Source organism: Panicum virgatum, chromosome 5N, assembly GCF_016808335.1.
Source record: "Panicum virgatum strain AP13 chromosome 5N, P.virgatum_v5, whole genome shotgun sequence".
Lineage (NCBI taxonomy): Eukaryota > Viridiplantae > Streptophyta > Magnoliopsida > Poales > Poaceae > Panicum > Panicum virgatum.
The window spans coordinates 46,644,952-46,666,987 of NC_053149.1; the positions used below are offsets into that span (position 1 = coordinate 46,644,952).

General features: G+C 52.9%; 1 pseudogene across 1 annotated transcript; it reads right to left on the reverse strand.

Moving 5' to 3' along the window:
- Window positions 1–15,409: 15,409 nt before the first annotated feature.
- LOC120672565 lies at window positions 15,410–19,903 on the reverse strand (annotated as a pseudogene). Its single transcript, XR_005674199.1, has 6 exons — window positions 18,746–19,903; window positions 18,585–18,615; window positions 18,284–18,492; window positions 18,062–18,161; window positions 17,078–17,895; window positions 15,410–16,302 (listed from the first exon to the last, which is right to left on the reverse strand). The product of XR_005674199.1 is annotated as a jasmonoyl--L-amino acid synthetase GH3.5-like (transcript).
- Between the last annotated feature and the right edge of the window lie 2,133 nt (window positions 19,904–22,036).

Sequence of the window (22,036 nt, forward strand, 5' to 3'; positions counted from 1 at the left end):
TGGACTCCAAGCAGCGGCACGCGGGCAACTTCGAGTCCGCCGAGGGTACCAAGGATGTCCCCCTTGACCCGAAGACCCCCGACGGCAAGGCGCTGAAGATCAGCGCTACCCTCGACATCAAATAGGAAGTGGTGCTCATCGACTTTCTCCGCGCCAATGCTGACATCTTCGCGTGGAGCCCCTCGGACATGCCTGGCATCCCGAGGGAGGTCGCCGAGCACTCCCTTGGTATCCTGCCGAACTCCAAGCCGGTCAAGCAACGCCTGCGGCGCTTCGACGAGCTCAAGCGACGGGCGATCGGTGAGGAGGTGCACAAGCTTCTGGAGGCCGGATTCATCAAGGAGGTATTCCATCCCGAGTGGCTAGCTAATCTTGTCCTAGTTAAGAAAAAGAGTGGAAAATGGAGGATGTGTGTAGACTATACTAGTTTAAATAAAGCATGTCCTGAAGTTTCCTTTCCTTTGCCACGTATTGATCAAATAGTCGATTCAGCTGCGGGATGCGAACTTTTGTCCTTTCTTGATGCATACTCCGGTTATCATCAAATCAAAATGAAAGAGTCCGACCAGCTTGCGACTTCTTTTATTACCCCTTTTCGGCATGTACTGCTACGCATGATGCCCTTTGGCCTTAGAAACACCGGAGCTACATACCAGCGATGTATGTTCCACGTGTTTAGAGACTGTATCGGGCGCACCGTAGAGGCATATGTCGACGACATTGTTGTAAAATCCAGGAAGGCGGACGACCTGATAGCCAATCTCAGGATTGCGTTCGATTGCCTTAGGGCTAAGGGGGTGAAACTCAACCCCGAGAAGTGCATGTTCGGAGTCCCTCGAGGCATGCTCTTGGGCTTCATTGTCTCCCAGCGGGGCATCGATCTCAACCCTGAGAAAGTCTCGACCATCACTCAGATGGGACCAATCCGAGACCTAAAGGGGACGCAGAAGGTCATGGGCTGCCTAGCGGCCCTCAGCCGAATCATCTCACGCCTCGGTGAGAAAGGCTTGCCTCTGTATCAGCTCCTAAGGAAATCCGAACGCTTTTCGTGGACCCTCGAGGCCCAAGAAGCCCTCGACAAGCTCAAGGCATCACTCACTAGCGCTCCAATCCTAACACCACCGATGGACGGCGAGCCCCTCTATCTCTACATGGCAGCCACAACTCAGGTCGTCAGCGAAGGCTGGTGTACTTCGTCAGTGAAGTATTGTCTGAAACCAAGACACAGTATCCACAGATCCAGAAGCTGCTCTATGCAGTAATCTTGGCACGGCGCAAGCTGCGCCACTACTTCGAGGCGCATCCCGTCACCGTGGTCTCGTCTTTCCCCCTCAAGGAGATAGTCCACAACCGGGAGGTCACAGGTAGGATTGCCAAGTTTTTAGTGGAGCTGATGGGAGAGACTCTCACCTACGCCCCTCACAAGGCAGTCAAATCCCAGATCTTGGCAGACTTCATTGTTGAATGGACCGACACTCAGCTGCCCCACCTCAGATTCAAGCCAAATGCTAGCTCATGTACTTCGACTGGTCAGTGATGAAGACTGGTGCGGGCGCGGGCCTGCTATTCGTCTCGCCCCTCAGAAAGCACATGCGGTACGTGGTGCGCTTACACTTCCCGGAGTCTAACAACATGGCGGAATACGAGGCCCTCCTCAGCGGCCTCCGCATCGCCATCGAACTCGGCATCAAACGTCTCGACGTCCGGGGAGACTCCCAACTCGCCATCGACCAGGTGATGAAGGAGGCTAGCTGCCACGACGAGAAGATGGAGGCGTACTGCAATGCAGTGCGTCGCCTCGAAGACAAGTTCGACGGGCTCGAGTTTAACCACATCGCGCGCAAGTACAATGAAGAGGCAGACAAACTGGCCAAGATCGCGTCTGGGCGGACCACCGTTCCCCCGAATGTTTTCGCCCGTGACCTCACCAAGCCATCCATCGACTTCAAGAATCCTGCGGAAGCCATCGGAGCAGCACCCAAACCCTCGGGGGCTGCGACCACAGAGCCATCAGCCAAAGACCCCTCGACGGAGGAGTCCGAGGCCATGGACACAGACATCAAGACCTCCTAAGTGGAAGAGGCAGAAGCAATGGAGATCGACGAGGCCCCGCCCCCACGAGATTGGCGCACCCAGTACCTTGACTGGACGATCCGAGGGGTCCTACCCTCGGACCGGGAACAGGCACGGCGCATCGCCAGGCGAGCCAAGTCCTTCGTCTTGATCGACGACGAACTGTACAAGCGTAGTCCCTCGGGCATTTTGCAATGGTGCATCCCCATCCCCGAGGGCAAGGAGCTGATCCGAGACATCCACGCCGGCATCTGCGGTCACCACGCCGCGCCGCGCACCCTCGTGGGCAACGCGTTTCGACAGGGCTTTTATTGGCCCACTGCGGTCACCGACGCCACCGACATCGTGCGGACTGGCGAGGGTTGCCAGTTCTACACCCGGAAGACGCACCTCCCAGCACATGCTCTGCAGACCATCCCCATCATGTGGCCATTCGCCGTGTGGGGACTGGACCTCATTGGGCCACTGCAGGAATCGTCCGGGGGCTTCACCCTCTTGCTGGTGGCAATCGACAAGTTCTCCAAATGGATCGAGGCTCGACCCATTGGCAAAATCAAGTCCGAGCAGGCTGTTATGTTCTTCACCGACATTGTCTTCAGGTTTGGGGTCCCGAACTCGATCATCACCGACAGCGGCACCCAGTTCACGGGCAAGAAATTCTTGGCGTTCTGTGACAACTTTCACATACGTGTGGATTGGTAGGCAGTGGCGCACCCACAGACCAATGGCCAAGTGGAGCGTGCCAATGGCATGATCCTACAAGGCCTGAAGCCAAGGATCTTCAATAAGCTGAACAAGTTTGGCCGGAGGTGGCTCACAAAGCTACCCTCGGTTATCTGGAGCCTGAGGACGACCCCGAGCAGAGCCACGGGCTTTACCCCGTTCTTCCTTGTCTATGGCACCGAGGCCATGCTCCCCACAGACTTGGAGTACGGGTCGCCAAGGCTCAAGACCTACCAAGAATAATAGAACCAGCAAGCCCACGAATACTTGCTGGACCAAGTGGACGAGGCTCGATATGTGGCGCTCCTACACTCCGCACGTTATCAGCAATCCCTGCGAAGGTATCAAGCGCAGAGAGTTCGGCGCCGAGATCTCAACAAAGGGGACTTGGTGCTGAGGCTTCGACAAGACAACAGGGGCGCCACAACCTCTCACCACCATGGGAAGGCCCATACATCGTCACTGAAGTGCTTAAGCCCGGCACGTACAATCTGGCAAATGAAAACGGCGAAGTCTTCACCAATGCTTGGAACATTCAGCAGCTACGTCGCTTCTATCCTTAGAATTCCAAGCTATTTGTACATCGCTTGTACTAAAGAGTATGATTTACTATTTATCTTTGGGAACTTTCCGAACCCTCGGGGGCTCGGACACGCACGAACACTGAGGTACGCTCGGCTTTACCCTCGGCAAAGCCGAGCCTCCCTCGGGGGCTACTACGGGGGGAACCCCCGAACGTCCCTGAAAACGCCAACGTTTTTTCGAAAAAATTTCCGTATCCAAGTTTCTCGTATACTTAGAAAGGTAGACGGGACCGCCTATGCCTCCGGGATACATCCCACTCGCCTCCCCACGCCTAAGCTGTTTGTGAACGCGAACTTCCTCGCCAAAACTAATCTAAAATACATACGAGAACACGAAAGCAAAGTAGAAAAAATGGGGGCTCGAACGCACAAGGCCTCGATCGGCCACACTGTTGATATACAATAACTAGTTTTCTCGCTTAGAAACAGTTACGATAAAATACTAACTTATTTACATGGGTTTCGAGGCCCAGACCTCCTACAGGTCACTTTCTCGCCCCTACGGATCTTCAACAACGTCGAATTCGTCTATGGGGGGGATGTCATCTTCGAGCTTCTTGGCCAAGACGGTGGCAAACTCCTCGATGGCGGCATCGGCGTCATTCATGGCAGCCGACGTGGCGTCCGCATCGAGACCGGACACAACGACGTACCCCGACGACACCAGCTTGAGTTCCATGTCGTAGTGCATCGAGGCCACGGCGAGGGCCCGTTGAACGCCGAGGCGGAAGGTGCTCTTGGCATGCTCGGCAACCCGACCACCTAGCGCCCGTAGGCGGCTGGCCACCGAGCTACCAAATAGGGCCCCTCCACCTCGAGTTCCTGGCACACGGCCACAGCGGTCTGCTTCAACTCTGCGTACTCGTCATGCGCCACCGTAAGCGCGGTGTTGACGGCTTCCTTCGCCGCGGTCTCATCCGCCACCGCTCGCTTCAGCTCTAAATAAGGGAACAAAGATAAGTTGCGATAAACTAGAATCAAACAAAAATGAAATCACGGATGCTTACCCACGATAAACCCTTGTGCCTCTTACTGCTGGGCCCATGCGGCTTCCTAGAGCGTGGACAAGGAGTCCTCCTTATCCTTAAGGGCAGCCTCTGCATTCCGGACCGCCGCTTCCTTCTCACCGAGGAGTTCGGTCTCCTTGCGCTGGAGCTCGGACTCCTTCGCCTCGAGGGCTTGTTCCTTCTGCTCAAGCGCCGCTCTAGCTCGCTGCAGCTCGGCCTCATGTACCCCGGACTCCTGGGCCTTCTGGACAGCTGCGGCTCGCTGAGCGTCGCGCTCACCAGTGGCTAGGGCCAGCTCCTGCTCCAACTCACGAATGCGCGCCTCCAAGGGTGTCACCTGATCAACCCGAGCGTTGGCCTCTTCTAGTCGCATGGCCAAGGTGGCACTGTACGAGTCAAGCCAATGCACCCTGGAGTGCAGCCGCGCCAGCCTGTCGCTATATTCCCTCGACATGGACAGCAGTTGCTGCAAATGGGGAAATGCGTGAGGAAACATGAGGGGAAAATATACTCGTAATAACGAAAGTGGGCTAACAGAGCACTCACGTTGCTGGCGTTGTGGTACGCTTACGAAAAAAGACCCACGACCCGAGTGAGGTCCTTCTCGATCTGGCCCCCGATGGTCATGTGATTGCGCCAGACGTCACCCTCCTCCCGCTCGGCGTCGGCAAAATCCGAGGGGACAACATGGGTCCGCCAGTCGCCGTCTTCTTCTCGCTCGGTGTGGGCAGGCTCTGAGGGGGCTCCGGACTGAACGATCGCCCAGTCACCCTCATCGCCGAGCACTTCGAACATCTCCGCGTCGAGGATCTCCTTGGAGGCCAAAATAAAATCGACGACCCGGTTGGCGGCGCTGGTCGCAGCAGCTGGATCGATGTCCCCCGAATCCCCGTATTCATCGCTGCTCTGTGGCAGCTCCACCATTGGCTCCACGTTCTTCGGCACTGCCTGCGCCATCGCCGCTGCAGCAATACCCTCGTCCCTGGCCCCCGCGGGCTCCGGGACGCGGGTCTCTTCCACCACCGGCGCCCTCGGCGCCGACTCCACTCCTGTGGCACCCTCGACCCCAGCCCTCGGGGGCTCGGGGGCGGGGGTCTCTCCCTCTCTCTGGCTGGTGGAGTGCTCCTGCGCCTCCCCACCAGTTCCTCCTCCTGCTTCCGGCTGGGCGGCGTTGCCCGTTCCGCCCCCGCCGGCTTTGACGTCCGGCCGGGCGGCGCTCTCCACGCCACCCCGGCCGACTCCCCCCTCGGCGTTAGCCCGGGCGGCCGCCGCTGCGCCGCTCTGACCTGCGACACCTCCACCCTCCTGTGATCGGGACAGCTGGTCCTCCAGGACCCCCGAGCCACCGCTTCTCGGAGCTCTACGGCCTCCGCATCTAGGACCGGGTCCACTCCGATCGAGGACCATAGCGCCGAATGTGGCATCGCGTGCGCCCTGGTCTTGAGGACATTGATTGGTGTGCGGCTGGCCGCATCCTTGGTGGTGGCCCTGTAGCCGAGCAATCGGGGAGGAAAAGGCTGAGGTTAGCAGAATTGGAGGATCGAGAAAACGAATGCGAAGAACAAAATCGAGACCACTTACTCCGACCGGGCGCTCAGGCTGCGTTTGCCCGTGCCACTCCTCCGGGCCCGCGGCACGCTGACACCTCCCGATGACTGACCCGAGGGCGTCGGCCTCGGACTGGCCTGAAGCCTCGGGGCTGTACGCACGGGTGACTCTCGCTCGCTGCGGTCCCCCCGCCGCCCGTCGACACTGCAGGCGCGGGGTATCGCCTACCCGCTGCCGGCACGGGCGACCTTCGTCCCGCCGCCGGCGCGGGCGACCTCCTACGCGCTGCCAGCGCGGGCGACCCTCATCTCGCCGCTGGTGTGGGTGACCTCCGTTCGGCCCTCGACGCGGGCTCCTCCGTTAGTGACCCTGGTGTGAGCCTCGTCTCGCCCAGTGTCACTGTCGAGCCCTCGCCGCCAGCCCCTCGTGGGGCCGGTGGGGGACTCGCGCCCGTCACCACCTCGTAGTCATCGGGCTCTGAGAAATTGAACTCACTGCCCAAGGAATCTTCTTCCTCGGTGGACTCGGGTGTGGGTGGCCGCGGGGCGCCATCTGCTTGAGCAAGCTTGCACGCCTTGCTGTGCTTCTCCTTCCTCTCTCTCTTCCTGGCGGCGGCCTCCTTCGCCGCGTCCTTCCTCTTTTTCACCGCACCATCGCACAGACGGTTGGCTTGGCGATCCTCCGGGACCGGGGACTTCGAGACGTAGCCTTTGTGGCTCAGTCCCTGCAAACGCGGCTGAATCAGGAGCAGGATGCAAGGAAAGGAACATCACAAAATAGACTACAATCGAAAACCAAACTCGCCAAAGAGATGTACCCCTTCTCGGGGCACATCTTGATCTTCCAGAGATCCTCGGAGTTGGAGGGGAAGTGCGCCACCGTGCTCCTCGCCCTCCGGGCCGCGGCATCGTGGGAGAGCAGCTCATTCGACGTCCTCGAGCCCTCGGCCGTGGCTTCGGAGGTGAGCTTGAAGATCGGCAACCTCCTCTCCAAGAGGGGATCACCCTCTGCTGATGGAAATTCGCGATGACGGCCGCCGCCGTCAGCTCTTTCTTCGCCAGGTGCTGCAGCGCATTGGTGAACACTTCGAGCCTGGCCTATTGCTGCTGAGGCAACACCCCCCAGCCCCACTTCTCCGGCCTCTCACGGAGCACCTTGCTGGTGAACGCCGGGAGCCGCCCACCGTCGTTGCGTAGGAAAAACCACCCCCGGGTCCACCCGTGTTGTTCGTAGTCATCCTGCAGGGGATGTACAGGTGCGACTTTTTCCCGCGCACATGGAGCATGAGGCCGCCAGCACGAGCATATCTCTTCGGCTGACCTTGGACGTTCTCGATGAAGAGCTCGCCGCGGAACAAATGGATCCACAGATCCCAGTGCGCCTCTACCCCCAGGTAACCCTCGCAGAGGGCGACAAAAACCGCCGCCTGCGAGACGGAGTTGGGTCCGAAGTTATGTAGCTCCACCCCGTAGTGGTCGCAGAGCACGCGCATGAACCTACCGATGGGGACGCCGAACCCCCGCTCGTGGAGCCGCACGAGGCTCATGATGTAGCCACTGGGGGGATTCGGCTCGGTCTCCTCCGGCCGCGGGGGGATCCACTCCGGCCGCGACGGATTGGTGTTCATCGGCAGGAGCCTCTCGGTAACCAGTTGCTCCAAGACCGCCGCGGTGGCGGTGGATCTCCCCACGACAGCGGCTCCTCGATCTGCGCCGTCGCATCGAAACGACGAGAACACGGGAAACAAGCTCACATAGTGGCTAAGGTGCACCCTCTCCTCTTCTTCCTCCTCTCGCTCTTGGCTCTGGGCTCTGGATGCAGGGGAGGCGAGAGAAAATGGCCAGGTGAGCCCAATTGATTCCTCCTTCCCCGTTTTTATTTACCGCGCCGAGCGGATTCATCACCGCGGCCCCGAATCCACCGCATTGAATGCGGTAGATTTCGCTGCCGCTGATAGCTGGGCCCCACGACCGCGGAGGCTCCCGCGTGCACATTCGGCAATAATTACAGCGCGGTAACCGACGGGCACGACGGAACTGTAGCGCCGTCCCATCCGCCAACCGCCGCCCACGCCTCTCCGCCTACCCGAGGTGGCCGCCTGAAAAGGCGCACCTGCTCCGCACCGCACGCACTGGGCCATGTCGCCCACGACCAGCGGAGGACCCGCGCGCATGACCGGCGACCCCGCGCCGTTTACGAGCCGTTACGGAATATTCCCCCCCCGAAGATTCCTTACCGACGAGGCCTTACTGATCAAGGGTTCGAAGCCTGGCCCGTCGAGGGTTCGATAGGCGCCCTAGATCGCCAGAGTCAGGGACTGCATGGGCGTGCCATACAAGCCACCCTCAAACACGGAGTTCGAGACGCCCCACGCAGCGTTCGAGGCCGGTCAAGGGTGCCAAATAGGTGGATCCCATCGAGGGAGAGCATCGAGCCCTCGGACCCTATCAAATGGGTCCGAGCCTCACCTAACGAACCTTTGCGAGCGCTTTATGTGACGTGTCCACGGACCACAAGCTGACCATTATCAAACGGGGCACGGATGTCCACTCGAACCACCCGATAACAGCTCTCTGAAGCAGCCAACGCTCGCGGTCCGGGCATGGATAGCATGGCGCGCTTCACCCCTCCTCCCTGCGGAAGGGCGACGAGGGTCGTAACAAAAAGTCGAGGGTTCCCTGAACGCCTTCACGCAGGCCAAGGCTCGGGGGCTCCTCGCGCACCGCGGCTCAGGCCGCACCCTCGAATGAATCGGCTATCGTCGATCGTGGAATCCCACGTGTCTAACAAACCTCTCGCGCTTACACACGCATGCCAGATTGTTCAACAGAATCGCGGGTCGCTGTGCCAGCACAAAAAACGCCGAGGCCGGCTGAAAGGAACGCCGAGGCCGGCTGAAAATGACGCTGGACAGCCACCCCAATCAATCTACCATGCAGGGCGACGTTTATAGCCCTTGGATGAGTGCAAGCACTCCTCCAAGGCCTCGGGGACTACACCCGCGGGTGCGCTGGTGCGCCCCCGCGGAGGAAACTTCACATATTCGAGGATCGAAACCCTCTGCAGACTAGCTCGGACTCTCCCATTAGCACGATGGCGACGCCCCCAGCGGCAACGCCATAGTGCTCGAGGCGACTATGATGTGCATAGACAACTCGGAGTGGCCTCCCCACTGCTTCTCCAACGACGAATCCTGACCTCGGGCTAATCTCCTCCGACAACGCTCACCGGGCAAACCAAGACCCCCACGGTCAGCACCCGAGTCACGCCCTCGAGGGGTCAAGCCTCTGCAGGGCTGATGCTCATCCATACAAAGGCTCGGGGGCTACTGTCGGATACAATGATTAGGGGCACCCTAACCAGGGGACCAAATCACCCTTAAAATGCAAAACACATGTCCAGCAATCCGGCCCACCGAGGCCAACAGTTTCCTCCCGATCTGAAGGAAAGGAAAGGACTCAAAGAAGCCCAATCCGCGGCCCAAGTACACAGTGTGGCCCAACCGAACCTCCTCAAACCCGCGGAGCAATCTCCGCCTCACTCGAGGTCTCCCTGCCGAGGCCCTCGACAGCACCCCGCACCTCCGCTTCGCTCGAGGGTAGTGAACCTACCCTCGGGGGAGCACGCCAACTCCGCATCGCTCGAGGGTAACGAGCCTACCCTCGAGAAAGCGGATCGACTCCGTCTCGCTCGAGGCCACCCCTTGACGGAAAGGACAAACGGTCGTCCGCTCACCCACCCGCCGTACGGAGGCATTAAATGCTAACAACTCCACCGCAGCGCCCGAGTCAGACGACGTCAGGCCACCATGCCGCACAGTGGCTGTGACCGGGATCCCATCTGCCAACTTCGGTCACTGCTCCGCCATCCCTGGCACTGTGACGACACTGTGGGAACCTGCGGCACACTGTGCGAACGTGCGCAGCACTGCTCCTTCCACTGTGCTGCATACTCCGTGTACCTCCTCTGCTGCAGGACCCTCGAACGGCATGGGCACGACCCTCGGGCGTGGTCCGAACCTTGACCCGATCAAGACCCCCGCCTGCAGGACCCTCGGAACGCCGCCACGACGCCCGCTGGAGCTGCCAGGACGCCGGCGCGATCTCTACAAGACCAAGGACGACGCCCAGGACAGCCGCACACCCGGCGCCATGATCTCCAGTACCCGACAGTGTACTTCCTACAATGGACATTCGCTGTGCGCCCCCGATTCGGGGAGAGACGACGACTTCTTCCTCCCTTCGTACATGTACCCCGCCCCTCTTTGTGTCTATAAAAGGAGGAGGCGGTCCTCTCATACGCTCAGACGCCCTCATACGACCAACTCCCTTAGCTTCATTCGCTCACTCTCTCGATATTGGCACTTGCCTCAATCATCTAGCAGAGACTTGGGAGCTTTCCTCCCTCTCTCGCCTCGCTTGTACCCCTACTACAGGCACCCCCAGTGCAAGATAGTACAGTGCACTCGCACACCCCTTTGCTGGACGTACAGCCCCGCAGCCGGAACCAGGATAAACCCGTGCGTTCCTGTGTTACCTCTTGCATCAACCATCCAGGGTGAGAGATCACGCATTACTTTCCTAGTTGGTGCCGGACAGTCGGATTTGTACACCGACATGTAGCTGGTTACTGAACGGAGCTATATTAGGTAGAAAAAAATTGTAAAGGTGGCAATGGAGCTGGAGCTAGACTGTTGGCACACAGGAACCCTCTGATTTAAAGAGATGGCTGCAAGCTGCTCGCGGGGTAACAGAGCCGTCCGCCGGCTGCGGCGGTCCCGGTGCACGAGGGCCCACGGCCTGGTGGCTCCGGAGAGCTGGCCTGTGGCAGCCACTAGAGAGACAGGCGCATCGTGGGCCGGTGGTGGAGTTCGAGAGGGCCGCGGTGGCGACGGGCCCAGTGCGACACAGTGTCCACCCGAAGGAAGAGGAGGGGAGGCGGGCCCGTGAGAAGCTCGCAACCCTGATCGCCGGCCCTGTTCACCGCACTTGCCGGCGATTGGGCCTTCAAAACAGAGCAGTGCCGCCTCCGCACCGCACCCGCATGTGCCGTGTCCTCCTCACTTCCGAGTGCGCGGCGCCGCGCGCGTCGGCGTCTGGCGCGCGCGCGCCTGCGGCTGGTGGTGGCACTGGCGCCTCCTGCCGATCAGTTGGTGTGCTTTTTTTTTCAAAGTTCCGTTTACATCCTCCAACTATCATAAAAATTCGATTTTCAACCTCCAACTATGAAACCGAACAACATAAGCCATTCAACTGTCAAAACCGGGCAAACCGATCCGGGCATCCGGCCACTATCGATTGCGCTCGTGCCGGTGGCACCGGCACGTATCCAAAGGGGCCGGTGAGGCACTGAGGCAGTCCAGACTGTGACAGAACCGCCCAGTTAAACGGCTTAATTAAGCATAATAGCCATCATTTGAACACATCAGTCACATTAGCTTAATTAAGTGTAACTTGACAGCCTGTTTCCAACCCACAGGCCGATCGAAACACACCAGAAGTCTCGCGCGACGGCGAGCACAGACGGTACCAGCATAATATAATTTCACAAGAATAGATAATAACATAAATATTTACAAAACAGCTTTAAATTTATAATTTACATAAAATAAATGACAGCAGCGGAAGAGAATATGACCTGAGAGAAGTAAATTTGATTGAGAACCAATAAAATAAAACGATAACTATGAACAAGTGAGGACGTCACATCGAGCCCACTAATGCGAATCCTGGTTATCTTCTGTACCTGAAATAGGGTAAACAACAAACCCTGAGTATACTAATACTCAGCAAGACTTACCCGACTTTTGGGTATACTTAGCCCACATATCTAGACATGCAATGCTTTCTGGCTGGTGGATTTTTTTTGCAGAAAAGCATGTAAGGGTAGATCCTTAATTTCAAAATTTTAGCTCCAAATTATAGTTATAAAGTTGCTACACATCTATGATTTGCAGATCTATAACAATCAATGTGAAAACATAAATGATTAAATAACATCAACATGTATCATATCATTTCGTTTCATTTCCTTACTACGATGTGACTCGGAGATCAAGGTGCTCATGTCCGAGAGCGACTGACGGCGAATCGATCCGATTTAACCATGCAAGGTGGACCTAACCAACACGGCACGTATTAGCCCCGTCGGACCATACGGACCAACCATTCCCCTCCCCGCCTCGAACTACAGGACCGCCCCACCATCATATGGTCAGCCGAGCTCAACGTGAGACCACCAAAAGTAAACATATGCAACCCCATTTCTCCGCGACTACTCGACTACCCCAGGAGGTGAGATGGAGTCCTGTACTTTCGAGGTAAGGCAGTACTCGGCTTACCGGTTTCGACTACCTCCTACTCCCGGTATGCGGTTAGTACAATTCAAACACGGTCCTTAACTGACACAGACGGGGATAGACAGTTCCCGCCCGGTCTACAATTCATTTCCTTTCCTCCATATTCCAATATTCCATAATCGAATCATAAAGACATCTTATATCTCGCGAGTAACAGGAAATTACTCGACTTCTACCGAATCCTATTTTTAGCATGGCAAGGATAACGACATACACATACTAGTATTCCGACCAATGGAACCTAGGAATCATGCAACTAGGGTTTCATCCAACGCCTAGAAACTTAATGCATAATCAAGTAAACATATATATAACATTTCATAAGTTAAAATAATAGGTTATGCTCCGAGGCTTACCTGCGGGCTGCTGCTCAGAGCTAGTGTCCACTGGGCCTTGGGCCGGGTCGTCACGAAACTCCTGCGGGGCTGGCTCCGTCTGCTCCTGCGGCTCCGCGATCACCTCGTACACGACTTCCTCGATCGCGGATTCTATATGTATGCATATAAGACAATGTGTAAATGCCATGCATATGAGACAATGAGTAAACGCCAACATGAATTTGCCATTAGAAGATAAACATTAAACAAATTAACAATTTACATAAAATGACGCAGGTATGGTGATAATTAACTTTAACCCTAAGTGCTAGGAACAACTAATCTACCTAAGTATCAAACTAGAGCACCATTTAATATCAACAGAACATGACTTGCAAAGACATCTATTAAATTACTTCTCATGATTTCTAAAGAATCTTATATATAAAGATATTATTTACCCCTATGCAATATACTAGCTAGGTACATTTTATAGACATGTACTAAACTATGCATTATGATCATGAAAATTTTACAGTGAACCACTCATACTTAAAGTAAGCTACCGCAAAAATTTCATAATTTTTAGATAAACAGATCTATAGAAACTAATTAAGCAAGACTAAACACAATCTAAATTTTTGCAGGGGTAAAGAGGTCATTTCGCCATCATGGATATTTTTCCTCCATAGATCTTACTCTAACAAATCTAACAAAATTTATTTCATATTTTTCACATTTTTCCTTGATTTTATATGGATTTTACAAATCACAGCCGAAATAAATCAACAAAATAAAAGAAACCCCCTAACTCCCACCCTCTGACCAGTGGGCCCCACTGGTCAGTGGGAGGGCAACTTGCCCTGTCCAGGGCGGCGGTGCTCGGGCGCAGGGGAGGAGAGGCCGCGGCGGCGGCACCGGCCGACGGCGAGCAGGGCGGCGGCGGGGCCCCTGGCTCGCGCGCATAGGCCCGCGGTGGCGGCGCGACACGGGGGTGGCGCGGTGGCGGCGCGATGGCGGCGCGACGCGGGGGTGGCGCAGAGGCGGTGGCGGCGGCGCGACTGCGCGACGGCGGCGGCGCTAGGGCAGGGGAGCAGCGGCGCGGTGCGTGCCAGCGGCGGTGCGGCGCGGGGTGAGCACCAGTGCAACCGTGCGGCTCCGGTGCTCGCGCTAGCGTGGCGGGGAGGGGGGCGGCGCGAGCGGGGCGAGCGGCGTACAGCGGCGGCGGCGCAGGGGAACGGTGGCGGCACGGTGTGGAACGAGTGCGGAAACCTCGCGAACGCGAAGTAACGTGGAGAGCATGAGCATCAGTGGCTCACCTAGGGACGATTTGAGCCGTCAAGTGAAGAAAATGATGACCGGACGAGGGAGTTCGACGTCGAGGTGGAGCTCGGGCGGCTTTAATGGCTGGCGGCCGGAAAATCTCCGTTTCCCGGCGACTTGGTCGATGGGGCTCGCGAAGGAGGGGTCGAGGAGGAAGCTAGGAAGGTAGACGAGCTTCGGGTGAAGTGGATTTGGAATCCATGGAGAGGAGCTCGCGAATCGGGCCGGCGAGCGCGAGTAGCTTCAAGAGCCGTTCAGGGCCGGTGTGCGCCGCGGCGCGGCGAGAGCTTGCGTGCGTGTGCGCATGCGCACGCGTGGGGGAGCAGGCGCGCGGGGCGGGCGAGCAGGGTGCCGGGGTCGAGCGCGCGTGAAGGAGGGGCGGCGCGCGGGCTGAGCGGCGCTCGGGGGGGGTGCGCGGCAGAGAGCAGGAGGAAGGAGAGAGAAGGAAGGGAGGAGGGAAAAGAAAAGGAAGGGAAAAAATGGAAAAGGGAAAAAGGAAAGAAGAGAGAGAGAAAAAAAAAGTGAGAAAGAAAATAGGAAAGGAAAAAGGGAAGTAAAATGGGGAAAAGAAAAGGGAAGAGGGAGAGAGGGAGTGAGTGCGCGCCGACGGCGATGGTGGGGTGCGCGGGCCAAGGGAGGCGTGCGCGGCCGGGTTCGCGGGCCAGGGGAGGCGTGCGCGGCCGGGTGCGCGGGCCAGGGGAGGTGGGGCACGCGCGGTGCTTGCGGCCAAGCGGCGCTTGGGTGCACGCGACAGGGAGGAGAGGGAGGAAGGAGAGAGAAAAAGAGAAGAGAGATTCGCGGCGACGATCGCGACGGGCGGTGAGGAAAAAGAGAGGAGGGTTCGGTCGGCGTTTGAAATCGGATTACAGGACAGCGGAAAAACTGGTAGGGGATTAGGGTTTAGGGATAACTGAGCTCAACGATGAAAAAGAGTTTTGAAAAAAATATGTTTAGCGTGTGATTTATTTGGTGATTTTTTCGGGTCGTTACACCTCTTATCCGAACAACGAACACACGATCTCATCCGCTGAGACCAACTCCGCTAGCTCCGCTCGCACACAGAGCACTCGCTCACTCTCCCGATATTGGCACTTGCCTCAATCACTTAGCAGAGACCTGGGAGCCTCCCTCCCTGTCTCGCCTTGCTTGTACCCCCTACTACAGGCACTCCGGTGCAAGACAATACAGCACCCTCGCGCACCCCTGCTGGACGTACGACCCTATGGCCGAAACCAGGATAAACCCGTGCGTTCCTGTATTGCCTCTTGCATCAACCATCTAAGTTTAGGGATCGCGTCTTCTTTTCGATTGATGTGTGGTGTGGTCTGTGGATGTGTTTTGTGTGTCAAGTGTTGGGCTGTTCAAACTGTTGTTGTTCATGGTCACACCAACCAAATGTGTAGGGAGAGGAAGCCTTGTCAGGCTACAGATTTGTCATTTGTGTGTGAGCACTTGGAACACTTTCGACACCTTTTCTCATGGAGAGTGTGGCGGGACCCACTGAATTGGCTTCTAGTACTAGTACAATTTTTTTGCTTCAGAACACAAGCTATCTTTTTGAATTTTCCTGAGTGATAACGGCTGCATGCTAAATGCAGCAGCCATACATCACAGCTACATTACACTGTCAAACAGCTATTTTTACATAAGACCTACTGACAATATACATCTATCAGTTGTGCTACCCCCAAGCAAGGCCTCAAACTGATGGATCGTCCACGAAATACTTTCACCTGACCAGATAAAGAGATCAAAGGATCAAAGACGATAATAAGAAGATAACTGAATTTCAGCTATCAGTACACGTGTGTATAGCAACGATCAGATCCCATACGCAGTGCTGAAGTAGCTCTGGGTGACGTTCCTGTTCAGTATCTGCAGCACCTTGCTGTTGGACTGGCTCACGAACCGCGGCGTCTTGAACTGGCTCACGGCGCCACCGAGGCTCAGGTAGTGGTTCATGACCTGCCCAAAGGTGCCCTTGCGGAGGACGCGCAGCTCGAGGGCGCCGATGGTCTTGATCTTCCTCGAGCCGACGTACCCGGCGTCCACAAAGGCAAGGTCCATGCTGTTCACGCAGCTGCTCAGGAGCTCCTCGCTGGCATTACCGGAGCTCAGCTCCCAGAAGATGACATAGTGCCCTGGGTCGCTTGCTCTGTCCACGAGGCTCGTGAAGTCCACCACCTCGAGCTTCTCTTCGGCCAAGAGCTTCTCCGCCTCTTCAACGGCCAGCTGCAGGTCTTTCTCCGTGTTCTTGTCGATGTTGATGCTCAGGACTAGGCTTCTGCGACAGATGAACTGGAGCTCTGGTGTCGAGTTGTGGAAGCCCGCTATCTTCACAATATCTCCCAGCCTGTATCGGTATAGACCTACCCAATGTCCCATAGGGAAACCAAGAACATTAAAATGTGCCATTTCGCTACAAATTAGAGATAATCGATAAACCCTTCTCACGGACAAAGATATGGAACACTAATGAGTATTATTGATGACTGATAATAAGCTGGGGCTATAAAACCTAAAGCCCGACAAACAACCCTCTAAGGTGAGAATGTTGGAAATGATCTCAGCCGTTAAAACATAAATGAATGGCTAGGATCTAAACCATTAAGCCTCAAATGGTTTTGCTAAAACCATTTGAGCCCCAAGTTTTGCTAGAAACTTGGCCCTCAAGTTTAGTCAAAACTTAAGCCCTAAGTCTTGCCAAAAACCATTTAAGTTTCAAATGGTTTTGCCTATGATCAGTGGGCAATGGCCAATTGTTTTTTGGTGTTGGTTCCCCTAGTGCACAATAGTATAAATAGAGAAGATGGACATGACCAATAGATAACCATCTATCTCCTCTCATTCATTCCTGATCAAACTCATCTATTGCAAGCACTAGGAAGAGCAACACTAATCCATCTACATATCTAGATGGGTTCTTCATCTAAAGAAAGTAAGCCTACATTATGTTCTCATGCACATACATGTGATTCATTAGGACCTAGTTGATCCAGAGTATATAACAGAGATAACTTGAATCATCATATGTAAAAAAAAAGATGAAATGATGGTGGGTAAACAAGATGACAACATATATTTCCAATGCACAATCAAGAATTCGAACTGCAGTTTTGGATGTTGTTTGAGAAAGGGACGTACCTGCAAAGTTGGTTATTACAACTTCATAAATTTTGCCAACCTCAACTTCAGTTAAGCCTACAGGTTCTGACTCTATGTAGTGAATAGATGAACTGTTCTCCATTTCCTCCCCTTTTGGTTTTTCCAAAGGAATGAACTCAAAATAAGCAATATTCGGAAGAACGGCATATGTCACCTCCTCAGGTGGCAGGGTCGGGTTTACATTAGAGCCAACCCATCCTTCGGATGCACCGTAGTCAGCACTCATCAGTGGTAAGTGTCCAGCATAATGTCTCAATTTCTTAAGGTATGGTTCCATGGACCCTGTCATGATGCCATAGATGTACTTCGCATTTGACCACAGTGCTGGGATTACCCCATACCAACTACTCAAATTCTGGCACTTATTGTAAATGGCGCTAGCAAGCTCCGGATTTGGCCTCAAGATTTTCAAAACAGCTTGACGGATAGATGGTGTGGTAATTCGCTTTGAGAGAACACCATGTCTTATATCAGCACATAGATCTTCCCATACCTCCACGAGGGTATGAAATGCATGAACAAGGCTGTGTGCAAATGGTGAGAAAACAAACTGAACTTCATCTGAGTACATCAACCCGCATAATAGATGGCAGTACAAAGACTGATGAAAGTCGGGACCAAAGATGACTTCATCAGGACTGCAGCACTGAGACATGATATCCTTCATGGCTTCCTTGAAACGCCAACTCCTGTACAAATTTGTCGTCGCAGTTGTAGCAAGAATGCCCCCTTGGGTAAAGACTTGCTTGCTCCCGTAAACAAACTGCAAAGCTTTTCCATTACCAATAGGATATTCACTGCAAGTAAGACCAACGATTACTTTCAAAGTCTGGGAACATAACACTGAGGTTATCAATGAACATTCTACACACTCAAAATTATTATATCTAATATCACTGTCGAGCATATAACATAATGTGTAAAAGAAGCAGAATATCATAAGTAGCAACTGAAGTTCCTTACCGGTTTCTAAAAGCATATGAGGTTCGGAATATTTGAATTGTACTCAAGCAATTCGTCATTGAATGGCAACAACTTGGGTTTTCCCTGTGTCGTACCAGAACTGAAACAAAGAAGACAGAAGCAATGAAGTTTTGAGTTCTCCTTTTTTTTGAAAGAAAAAGTTCACCTATTTCAGATACCAGTTGATGCAACATGAGACAAAAATAAAACTTCAACTAGTACCTTACGGAGAGAGAAGTGATGGGCTTCCCAGTTAGCACCAGTGAGTTGTCTCCAGCAGTTATCCGTTGGATGTAGGACTCTATGTCACTATGCACACATAGGGGAATGCAGGATTTGAAGCTCTTGGAATCTGTTCTCCTTTCAAGATTGAAGCGATTCAGATACTCAGAATCGGCATTAAGTTCAAGAATCTTTCTCAGCGTATCCTGCTGCACGCACCCAGCATCACGCGTTAGCAACTCAAACTCGTCAATGATCTCATCGCTGCTGCAGATTGTCATCGGAACTTGTAGTTCAGAACCTTATTGCCTCCAATTGTGCTGAAGAGGATCCTGCAAATATCCACATCAGAATTAAAAAAAAACACATAAACCACTTGAAGAAGCATTGTCACAATGCAAATTTAAATCAAGTGGCTTTAAGTTCAAAAAAGAAAGAGAGAAAAGGGACATCTAGAATTACATGTTTTTCATGTGGATCATTCCACATGTCTAACCAAGACTTAGCTGGATCCAGCAGTATACATTTGGGGTCAGAACTAGAATGAAAAGGAAGTACATGCAACTTCATAACAGACAAATTAGGTTACATATCTAAGTTTGCCATCAAACATTTGGAGGAAACAAATATGTGGACACATAACAAAACCAACGACCAACGAAGGTAATATTTATGAATACATGTTAATGGATGACACAAAAGTAGGGAGTCTTCTGTCATACATAAATAAAGGTAGAAATGGACTCCCACTTTTATTAAAGGTTGGGAGTTTTCATGTCAAGATGTCCTCCTATCCAAGCAAAGTTAATCCAAAATTTTAGAGCAGCGATGCCGATGATTACAAGAGTAGCTTCAATTAGGTACTTATTAGTAGTTATGTTAACTACCTTAACACCAAGTCAACCCTTCTAATGATCTATAACCATAAAGTCTACTTCTACCCACCAATTTTACAAGGCAAGCTACAAAAGCAGTGACGGCAAAACATTTTGCTAAGTAACTATCTATGAATTACTTCTAAAAGAAAAAATAAGCTACTTCTGTAAGAGGCAAATTTGCTATGAATTACTTCTAAAAGAAAAAATAAGGTCCTTGTGTAAGAGTCAAAATTACTGAGGCAGCCATGACATGCATTATCCCAAGATAACCCACCTAAGCGTGAAATTTGCAAATTGTTTCTGCCTTTCTAGCAGAGCAAACACAATCATTAAGGATTGTCAGCGACTGGCGCACAGTAATTCACATTTACTGGATTGCTGAAGAAGTTGCACGAAACAATACAAAGATTCCTTCCTGATTCAGAGCACTGATGCAACTAAAATGGCAAGAAAAGTACAGAGGTACAGACGCTTCAAGCATTTATTCATTCTTGTACATACCAAACTGACAATGGAGGAAACGTGTAGGCCCACTATACGCGAAAAACAAAAACATTGTTCGTTGCTAGCAGCAGGAAATCATGGTTTCTTTTTGAGGGAATGCGTTGACCTACTATTAGAGGAGGGGAACAAAATTAACATCCCAAATTCCCAACTACCAGACAGTATGTACATCCTCTGCAGTCAGGACTCAGGACCAAGGTGATGGCTCTCGCATCTCGTTAGCAGAGAACTAAAACTGCAACAAACACCACTACAAGAAGAGGGCCAGATAACAACCTTGAATCCCCAAATCAAGGAGGCTAATTTCAGGACAATCCTTGCGTCGGAATTTCCTCGACCATAGAGACACAGAAATTCTTGGTGGCTTCACCGCAACAGGAGTTTGAAAAAGAAGCATGCAAGACAAACAGCGGAATCCTTGCTCAGATCCAAAAAGGGTAAAAAGGGGCTTTCCCAGGCATCATAGCAGCTAGTAATCGGCACTGTTGCGCCCAAAAGAAGCTGGGGGCAAAAGGGAAGGGAAGGCCGAATCGGGCGAATAAAAACATGAATCTTGATGCAGGATATTCGCATTAGTTTACGAAAGCATATATCGCCTCCGGGTACCAAAAAAAGATGGGAATCCCAGTCCAAGAACCACACTTTTCTGGTTTCTCTCCCCAAAATTCTATCAGGAATGAGGAATCCATTAAAATTCACCCCCGAACCAGCAAAATCCAACCGGTAGGAGTGCACTCACCGCGAAACCAACGAGCTGAAGGGGCGGCTTGCGAGACGGGGGCGGGGCGGGGCGGGGCGAGGAAACCGGCCCCGGCCTGGACGTCCGGGGATGGAAGGGAAGTCGAGCTGCTTGGCCGAGACCGGCCGGACGCCACTTGAGGGATGGTATATGCTTGCTGCGTGGTGACGAGGACTCAGAAGCTTGCGGCTGCTTTTATAGCCACCCTGCTCATTCCCACTCCCGAGTTGGACTCGAGCCAGCAGACGGAGCTGGGCGTGGGGATTTCGAGCCCGCTTAGTTTCCAAAAATTTTCACAGGCTAGTAACTTGTAGTATTTAATCACTAATTTGAAATAATAAATATGAATAACTGACAAAATCTATTCCATAACTCCGGGTGAAATCGCGAGACGAATCTAATGAACATAATTATATAATAATTAGGCAATATTGTGCTACAGTAACCAATCTCTAATGATAGATTAATTAGTCTTAATAGATTCGCCTCGCGATTTCTGGTCCATCCGTGTAATTAGTTTTATAATTAATTTATATTTAATACTCCTAATTAACAGTCAAACAGTCTCAAGAAATTTTTCCCCGAAATGTTTTAGGAACTAAACGGCCCCTTCCATCGTCAAGGTCGTCACTCGTCACGTCAGGTGTGCTGTCTGCAGTCTGCACTGCACATGTGAGTAGCATGCGACGGACGTACAGAGAAAACAATTCCTTTCAATCCCTTGTTTAATTACAAAGTTCAAAATTCCAAATTTGTTCCGAACACCTACATGAGACTTAAATCTAGACGAAATAAAAAACATATTGCACAGTTTACCTGTAAATTGCAAGATGAATCTAATAAATCTAATTAGACCGTATTGCACAGTTTGCGTGAGAAGATCAACAAGAGCACACGATTCGGGTTCGATCTGGGGAGGGCGATGAACCCTGGCACCCAAGAACGGAGGTTTCTATTATCAGATTTTTGGAATGATCCGTCTCCATGCGAGATCCCGATACATAACGCCCCGTGGGGATTATAGCATTACTGACGGCTGGACCTTACCAATCAGCGAGATAACAATTATAATGTAACACGTAATGTCTACTTGATGCTTTCCTCTTGGATTGACGCCCCGGTCATGACACCACCCCCTCCTTCAGTACTTGCTGGTCCTCCAGCAAGTTGATCTGGAACCGGCGCTGCAGCACGTACCAGTCCTCCCAGGTGGGCATGCTTGTAGGTAGGGATGGCAACGGGTACAAACCCGTCGGGTATCACTAACTCAAATCCGCACCCGCCAGGATAAAATCGTACCCGTTAAAAAACTCATACCCGTCGCGGGTATGATTTCATGCCCGTACCCGTACCCGTGCGGGTTTTTTGTACCTGCGGGTTTCCCGTACCCGATAGAAGAAGCAACAAAATTTAATAAAAAACATAAACAAATACACAATGTATTATAGCCAAATGAGTCTATGAATAGGTAATCATCGATGGGAATGGAAGTACATGAGCCTAAGTCTCTCTTAGCATGTGATTGGACCTTATTTTGATACAAGACCTTGTGACATTAGTATTTTAGGTTATATGTTGTCGGGTTTATTGTACCCACGGGTTTGCGGGTTTGGGTACTTGAAGAACAAACCC